This window comes from Solanum tuberosum, unplaced genomic scaffold (genome assembly GCF_000226075.1).
Source record: "Solanum tuberosum cultivar DM 1-3 516 R44 unplaced genomic scaffold, SolTub_3.0 scf00037, whole genome shotgun sequence".
Lineage (NCBI taxonomy): Eukaryota > Viridiplantae > Streptophyta > Magnoliopsida > Solanales > Solanaceae > Solanum > Solanum tuberosum.
Window position 1 is genome coordinate 1062585 of NW_006238961.1, and position 9781 is coordinate 1072365.

Here is a 9781-nt window from a genome sequence, read left to right on the forward strand (position 1 = left end):
TTTGTAACACCTACTTTGTTGCAAAATCCGTAGCGAAAATTAGGGCGCCAAAGTTTCCCGCTATTTTTTAGCGACGAAAAACATAATCCGTCGCCAATCCATCGCTATATTATAACTCAAAAAATTATTTGTAATTTTTGCAACGAAATGGCTACTTCGTTGCTAATCCGTTGTTATATAGTGACGGAAATTAATTCGTCGTTAATATCTGTCGCTAAACACTATTTTTTTGTAGTGCTTCTTCCTCTACATTTTTATAAGTGTAGGTTCCGGCTAGGTGACATACACTCTCTTTTCTTGAAGAAGACTTGGATTGCTTATCTCTAAGTTGTGGTGAGTCCTCAAGTTCGAGGACGAATTATCCATTTCTTAGTTTCTATTGTACTTCTCATAGTGAGACTTTTATTTATGTAATGGGCTAAGTCCCAAACTTTGTATTCCTATGTTTTAGATGGTAAATGAGACAAAGTCTAGATTCTTATGATTTTCGGTTATGAAAATGAAGTTTGACTTCTATTGTAAAATTTTTAAATTTTTCTGTACTATTTCTATGTCTTATGTAATGATGATGCTAGAGGCTTGTATGAGACCCCTTCGGGTCAAGTACGCCGTCTTACGTCTAGGGGGTACTCCTGGGTCGTGACAACTGAATTATGATCTTGTGAATGTGGTTTTGTTGATTATAGAAGAATGTTATGAGATTATGCTTGTGATAGTTGGGTTACTTGAATTATGTTATTATCCATGTCTAATGTAGTAATTCTAGATGTGGTGATTGAATGTGATCCTTGGCCCTTGAAGGGTAAAGTATGAGAATTATGCATGATTATGGGATTTATGGACATGCTATAAGAACACTTTGAGAGGAAAGTGATTATGATTATGATTTAGTTGTTGTGTTGTTGAAAGGTTATCCTCATACACACACCTATATATGAATATGAATATGATATGATGTGAAAGGTTTTCTCACAGTATGATGATTATAAGGTTGAAAGGCTATTCTCACCTATTGAATCTATGAGATTTAGTAGGAGTTATGTTGGATTGAGTGTCAAGATATTCTTCTATGAGTATGAACTTAAGTAAGTACTTAATACGAACTTCGTGGGAATTAATGCTTAGCACCGAGTGGATAGTGATATGAGATGGAAGCCCTCACAATAGTAGGGGCCGGGTTTCTAAGAGCAATCTCTTGGGATAGAAGCCCTCACGATAGTAGAGGCCGAGTTTTCTAGTAGCAATCCCCTTATCCCATAAACTATGTGCCCTCATAGGTCTTTATCTAGTGGATCCACCTAAGCTAAGAGTATGGTTCTACCTTAGGCAAGTAGGACAATCCCTTTTCGGTGTGGGGTAGACACCGGATTCCATGTTAAGCTTACATGATCTATGTCGGTTAAGGCTTATCCAACTATGATAGTATGAACAAGAATATGAGTTATGATCTATAGTTGCTTAAGAAGCTTTACTTAGTATGGGTGGAATTATGAGATCTTATTCATGCATTGTACAAGTAGGCTTTGAAGGTACCTATGGTATGGTTCTCTTATGCTATGATGATCTATGTAATAAATATGCTATGACTTATGCTTTTCCATTGTCTTCAAAATGATGCTTTAACTTAGTAAATTGCATGCATTCAACTAAAATGTCCCTTTTAGCATATTTTCATGATTTTTATGCATGGCTTTCATACTTAGTGCATTCTTGTACTAACACATATTTTCCTACATTTTCCCAAAGTGTAGGGTTCGGTTCTCAAGGTGGTCCTCATTGTGGCTAAAGCTTGGATTTGATAATTTCTCCTAGTTTGTTGGTGAGTTCTCATGATTCAGCAACAAATGTTTTCATTTAGTAGTTTCTTTCCTTGTATTCCATTTTTGGACTAAATTGTATGGGCTGTGTTCCTATTTGTTTCAAGTATTTTAATAGATGACTATATTGAGACAAGTCTAGACTTCCGCTTTACTTTTATGAAAAACTTTTTAAGATTTTAAATGTTTTTTACTCTTATTGTTCTAATGCCTTACGTTATGATATGCTAAGTGGCTTACATGGTGCCTTTTGGGGTATTGTGTGCCTTGTTACATGCAGGGGGTACCCCTGGGTCGTGACAAACTTGGTAATCAGAGCACAAGGTTTAGAATGATGCTAGGATGATGTCTCATAAGCCACGTCTAGTAGAGTCTTGTTCATAAGTGTGAAGCGCGCCACATTTATGAAATGAGAGTCTACAAGATGATTAGGGAACTACACTTCTTTCATTTACTCTTAAGTCGTTGCCTTTAGAGTTTAACTCTATAAAGTCTCTTTCCTAATCCCTCTATTGTGTCTTCAGGATATGAATACATGAAGGGCTAACGCAAGAAGAATGAAGGGTGACAATGTGATTGAAAAAGCTCCTTAAGCTAATCAAGCTTTGATTAATCCTTTTGCTATGTCGGATGTGGAGGTTAGGTAGGCTTTCCAAATGTTGGCCCAAGCTTTGACTACTCAAGCTCAAGCTATGACGGCTCAGGCCAATAGAGATGTTGTGACTCATGTGAATTCGGCTGCTTCAAGGGTTAGGGAATTTGCTAGAATGAACCCTCCCAAATTTGATGGCTCCAAAGTGGAAGAGGACCCTCAAGAATTTATGGAAGAGGTTTATAAAATACTTGCTATTATGGGGTGACTTGGTAGAGAAAGCGGAGTTGGCCACTTACCAATTGAAATGTGTTGCACAAGTATGGTATAATCAATGGAAGAACAATAGGCCGGTAAGAGCGGGACCCATAGAGTGGGAAATGTTTAAATATGCATTTCTTGATATGTTCTTTCCCTGAAAGTTGAGGAAAGCTAAGGTGGAAGAGTTCATTAACCTTCGTCAAGGAAGTATGAGCGTGAAAGAGTATGCACTAAAGTTCACTCAATTGTCCAAGTATACTCCAACTATGGTGGCGGATTTGAGGGATGAAATGAGTAGGTTTCTGACGGGTGTGTCCGGCTTAGTAGTAAAAGAATGTCGTTCGGCAATGATCTATCATGATATGGATATCTCACGTCTCATGGTGTATGCCCAAAAAATAGAGGAAGAGAAACTCAAGAAAAAGAATAGGGAGGTGAAAAGAGCTAGGATCGGTGATTGGAACTTCTCCAATGCTAAGTCCGATGGACAAGGTCGATCAAGGTTCAAGAAAAGGTTCTCCAACCAAGGCTCCTCTAGTGCTCCCCCAAGGGTCAACAAGGATAGGGTGTCTAACCCTAAACCTCAAAGAGGTAATAGTGGTGGTTCTTATGTGGCTAGGCCTAATTGTGCAAAATGTGGAAAAAAACATGATGGTAAGTGCCTAGTTGGCTCGGATGGTTTCTATGGTTGTGGAAAGAGTGGCCACAAGATGAGAGATTGCCCAATACTCATGGCCAAAAGAGAGAAGGCAAGCAAGCTTCTCTAAGCAGTTCAAACTCCAATGCCCCAAAGCAAAACCGCTTTTATGCCCTTTAATCCCGAGGTGACCAAAAGAGCTCCCCAGATGTTGTGACCGATATGCTAAAAGTATTTTCTATTGATGTATATTCCTTGTTATATCCTTATGCTAATTTATCCTTTGTGACTCATTTTGTGGTCATAAAGTTTGAAATACTCCCCGAAGTGTTAATAGAACCTTTTTCAGTCTCTACCCCGGTTGGTGATTCTATGGTGGCTAGGAGGGTTTATAGAAGTTTTCCCATTTCCTTGTCCCACATAGTTACTTTGGTGGATTTGGTGGAGTTAGACGTGTTAGACTTTGATGTGATTTTGGGTATGGATTGGTTGCATGCATGTTATGCCTTAATAGATTGTAGGACTTGAGTGGTTAGGTTCCAAATTCCAAATGAGCCTATCTTAGAGTGGAAGGGGGGAAATTCTATGTTTAGAGGTCAATTTGTATCTTGCCTTAAAACTAGGAAGATAATCTCCAAAGGGTGTATTTACCATCTTGTTTGGGTGAGGGATGTTGAATCTGAAACCCCTTCTCTAGAGTCAGTTCCGATAGTTAATGAGTTCCCGGAAGTTTCCCCCGATGATTTGCACGGTATTCCTCCTAAGCGGGAAATAGATTTTGGTATTGACCTTCTTCCGGATACGCAACCTATCTCCATTCCTCCTTATAGAATGGCTCTGGCCGAGTTGAAAGATTAACTAAAAGATTTATTAGATAAGGGCTTCATCCGACCGAGTATCTCTCCATGGGGGTGCTCCGGTGTTGTTTTTAGAAAGAAGGATGGGTCTCTTAGAATGTGCATCGATTATCATCAATTGAATAAAGTGACCATCAAGAATAAGTATCCTCTCCTAAGGATATATGACTTGTTTGACCAACTTCAAGGGGCTAGCTATTTCTCTAAGATTGCTCTTCATTCGGGTTATCACCAATTGAGGATGAGAGGGGTTGATATTCCAAAGACGGCCTCTAGAACCCGGTATGGTCACTATGAATTTGTGGTTATTTTATTTGGGTTGACAAATGCTCCGGCGGCGTTTATGGACTTGATGAATAGAGTGTTTAGGCAATACCTAGACATGTTCGTGATTGTGTTTATCAATGACATCTTGATCTACTCAAGAAGTGAGAATGAACATATGGACCATTTGAGAATTGTATTGCAAATTATTAAGGACCAACAACTCTTTGCAAAGTTTAGAAAGTGTGAATTTCGGTTAAGGTCCGTAGCTTTCCTTGGTCATATTGTGTCAAGCAAGGGTATTGAGGTAGATCCTAAGAAGACGGATATGGTTAAGCGTTGGCCTAGACCTCTAACTCCTTCTGACATTAGAAGCTTTTTGGGTTTGGCCGGTTACTATATGAGGTTTGTTGAGGGGTTTTCCTCCATTGCTTCTCCATTGACGGCTTTGACTCAAAAGAGGCTAAGTTTGAGTGGTCGGAGGCTTGTGAGAAAAGCTTCCAAGAGTTGAAAGATAGACTTACATCTGCGCTGATGTTGACCTTACCGAAAGGTAAAAATGGTTTCGTGGTGTATTGTGATGCCTCTAGAGTAGGGTTGGGATGTGTCCTCATGCAAAACGATAAAGTGATTGCCTATGCTTCAAGTTAGCTTAAAGTCCATGAGAAGAATTATCTGATCCATGATCTTGAATTAGTGGTGGTTGTGTTTGTCTTAAAAATATGGAGGCATTATTTGTATGGGGTCCATGTGGATGTCTTAACCGATCACAAGAGTCTTCAATATGTGTTTAGTCAAAAGGACTTGAATCTTCGTTAACGAAGGTGGTTAGAATTATTAAAGGATTATGACATGGGTGTCCTTTATCACCTCAACAAAGCTAATGTTGTAGCGAATTCACTTAGTAGATTGTCCATGGGTAGTGTGGCTCATGTAGAGGATGAAAAGAAAGAATTGGTTCGTGAGGTGCATAGATTGGCCCGACGAGGTGTCCAACTAATGGATTCTACCAAGGGTGGTGTCATGGTCCATAATGGTTCAGAATCGTCCTTTGTGATGGATGTGAAGTCTAAGTAAGATCTTGATCCTTTATTAGTTTAGTTGAACTCGGTACTTAAGAAGTCCGTTGAGGCTTTCTCCCAAGGGGGAGATAGGGTGCTTAGGTACCAAGGTAGATTATGTGTTCCGGATGTTGATGGTTTGAGGGAACAAATTTTAGAGGAAGCTCATAGTTCTCGGTATTCTATTCATCCGGGAGCAACCAAGATCTACCGTGATATATGGGAAGTCTATTGGTGGAATGGTATGAAGAAAGATATTGCGGGATTTGTAGCCAAATGTCCTAATTGTCAACAAGTTAAGGTTGAGCATCAAAGGCCGGGAGGCTTGTCCCAAGATATAAGTATTCCCACTTGGAAGTGGGAAGATGTAAATATGGACTTTATAGTGGGTTTGCCTCGCCCGAAGGCAACATGATTCTATTTGGGTCATTATAGATCGGATGACAGAATTTGCCCACTTTATTCCCGTCAAGGTTTCTTATTCGGTGGAAGACTATGCTAAGTTGTACATAAGAGAGATAGTGAAGTTACATGGGATTCCTTTATCTATTATTTCAGATCGGGGTACTCAATTTACTTCTCACTTTTGGAAGTCATTCAAAAAGGGCTTGGTACTAAGGTTAAGCTTAGCACGACATTTCATCCCTAAACCGATGGGAAAGCGGAGCGTACCATCCAAACATTAGAAGATATGTTGAGGGCATATGTTATAGACTTCAAGGGTAATTGGTATGACCATTTGCCATTAATAGAGTTTGCCTATAATTATAACTATCACTCAAGCATCGGTATGGCTCCTTTTGAAGCTTTGTATGGTAGGAGATGTAGGTCTCCAGTTGGTTGGTTTGAGGTAGGTGAAATTGCTTTGATAGGTCCCGAGTTAGTTTATGAAGCCATTGAGAAAGTTCGGCTTATTAAAGAGAGGTTGAGATCGCTCAAAGTAGACAAAAGTCTTATGCCAATGTGAGACAAATGGATCTAGATTTTGAAGTTAATGATTGGGTCTATTTGAAAATATCACCCATGAAGGGTGTGATGAGATTTGGCAAGAAAGGAAAACTTAGTCCCCGGTATGTAGCCCCATATCAAATTTTGAAGCATATTGGGAAGGTTGCTTATGAGTTGGATTTGCCAAATGAGTTGGGCCCAGTTCATCCAGTATTTCATGTTTCTATGCTTAATAAGTGTATTGGAGATCCAACATCCATTATTCCCCTAGAAGGGTTGGGAGTTGACGAAAGTCTTTCATATGAAGAGGTTCCGGTAGAGATTCTAGACCGACAAGCCAAGAGATTGAGAAACAAGGAAATAGCTTCCGTGAAGGTCTTCTGGAGAAATCACTTAGTTGAAGGTGCTACTTGGGATGCCGAGGTCGATATGAAGTCCCGATATCCTAATATCTTTCCTTCTACTCCTATTCAAGCTTGAGGTAAATAGTTCTTCTTGAGTTTTAGTATGTTGGGAGTCATGTGTGTTATATGTATTTTCCATGATTTCCTTATGTTATACATGTTCTTGAGAAATTCAATTTTAGTAAGAAAATGAGTTTTCATGATTTATGTTCCTTATGTTGTTGTGCACTTAGTATGAGTTGCCTATTTGACTTCATGAGATGAGTTGATGAACATGCTTTAGTATGCTTTTGATAGTAAATGCATATTGGCTCCATGATATTGTGTTGAGCATGCTTTTATTGTGAGAAAGTAGTTCCTCCTATGAATATGAGAAATGTTGAGTTTCATGCATAATGGGTTGTTAGATGTAGTTCCTACTTCCTTGTGTTTGCATTGAAAATGTTTGAGATGGAGTTGATGTTTCCTCCTTTGAATTGTGAATTATTTTGATGTTTCATGCATCATGGGCTGTTAGTCTTGAGTCTTTACTTACATAAGGTGTCTAGATCGTCATTCAAGGACGAATCTTTCCAAGGGAGAGATATTGTAACACTCCGGAAACTAATAGGCTAAACTAGAGCTACGTTTGAGGGTTAGAGTCATGGAGGTGGCCTAGGGCCAAAGGCAAAGGAGCAAGGGACAAGGCAAGGGCCAAGTCTGCCCAAGCCTTGCCAAGGCACTGCCCCAAGACCACGAGGGCCTTCACGACCAGTGGTGCCACTCGTGGAGGTGGAGGCAGTAGCCTCCTCAAGGCTGCCCTAAATTGGCTCCTCCACACGAGCCACTTCACAGATCGTGAAGCCTTAGACTACTCGTGGGAGTGGCCTTGGTCATGCCTTGGTGTTGGTGAGCATGATGAGGAAGTGGCAAGCTACTGCCTCAAGGCCCACGAGAGGGACCACGGCTCGTGGCTTGCACCACGGCTCGTGGATCCCCTCGTGAAGATGCCTTGGGCTTGTGAGCTAAAAGCACTTGTTGCATAGCCACTACCTCAAGTCCACGAAGGGGACCATAGCTCGTGGTCATGACCATGGCTCGTGGAGCCCCACGTGGTCCTTGGTAGCTCACTTTAAGTGAGGGTTATTTTGGGAAATTCCGGTTTAAGTCCAATCAAAGTGAAGTCGGTTTGGGTAAGTTTTGGGTCACTATATAAGTCATTTTTAAGTCAAATTCACCCAAACTAAGTCATTTTTCCCAAACACTCAAATAATTCCCAAAGTTCATCTCCTCACAAAAAAATCTCTCTCTAGAACTTCAAGGAAGAAGAAGAAGGAAGAAAGTGGAGCTAGGTTTCAAGAAACAAGTTCTTCTCATAAAATTCATTGGGATTTGTTGTTAAGGTATGGTAGTCCTTCATCCATGGATAACCTTTATCCACGGAGTCCTTTCTAAACCCCAATTTCAAAGATATAAATCCTTCAAAAGCTAGGGTTTGTATCCAAGTCATGGGTTCCTTTCAAAAACATATCTAATGCTTGAATTACCTTATATTATGATTGAATTGATGATTTATTATGGTTTTATATTGAAATCCCCAAGAACCCATGAAACCCCCATATTACTCAATCATGATCTTGTGAATGTGGTTTGTTGATTATAGAAGAATGTTATGAAATTATGCTTGTGATAGTTGGGTTACTTGAATTATGTTATTATCCATGTCTAATGTAGTAATTCTATATTTTTTGATTGAATATGATCATTGGCCCTTGAGGGGTAAAGTATGAGAATTATGCATGATTATGGGATTTATGTACATGCTTCAAGAACACTTTGAGAGGAAAGTGATTATGATTATGATCTAGTTGTTGTGTCGTTGAAAGGTTATCCTCATATACACACCTATGTATGAATATGGTATGATGTGAAAGGTTTTCTCACAATATGATGATTATAAGGTTGAAAGGCTATTCTCACCTATTGAATCTACGAGCTTTAGTAGGGGTTATGTTAGATTGAGTGTCAAGACATTCTTCCATGAGTATGAACTTAAGTCAAGACTGTAACAACCGGAAAACTAGTAGGTGAAACTAGAGCCTTACGTGAGAGTTTTAGAGTTTGATGTGTAGGTTAGAATCGTAAAATGGTTTCCTGTATGTAGGATGAGGGGTTAAACGTCAAGGTACGACTCCCCAAGGACCAACCAAGGGTCCTTGAGGAGGACCCTAAGGCCTAACCCCAAAACTGCCCAAATCAAGTGAACCATGGATAGGACCTATGGGGCGTAGGTCCATCCACGCCTCGTGGGATTGGATCGTGGGTCAAGACCCCAAGTGGGGAGCTGCAGACCACCACCCCAAGTGGGTCAAGACTTTTTAAGTCATTAACTAACTCATACACCTCATAAATCCCAAGAACCCAAGTCTATAACCAACTTTCCCCCAAAATCTTCTCTCTAGAACTTCAAGGATGAAGAAGAAGAAGATCAAGCTAGGGTTTGAAGTAGAGGCCTTTTCCACTCAATTTCGTGAGGATTTTTCATCAAGGTATGGTAGAATTTCATCTATGCGTAGCCTTTACCCATATAGCCCATCCAAAACCTCTAATTTCAAAACTAGAAAACCTAAAAGTTAGGGTTTGACTTCAATCTCATGGATTCCTTTCAAATTCATTTTAAATGATTGAATTATGTTTGTTTATGGATATATTGATGATTTTATATGATTTTTAAGGTGAATTACTCAAGAATCCATGAATTACCCTATTTTTTAAAATTGGATCTTAAAGTGTGGGTATTGATTGATGATTGCAGAATGCTATAGAATTATCAATGTTATGAATTGATTAGTTAAATCATTTTATTGTCCATGCCTAATATAGTAATTCTAGATGTGTTGATTGAATGTGATCCATGGTCCTTGAAGGGTAAATTTTGTATATTCATGATGCTTATGTACA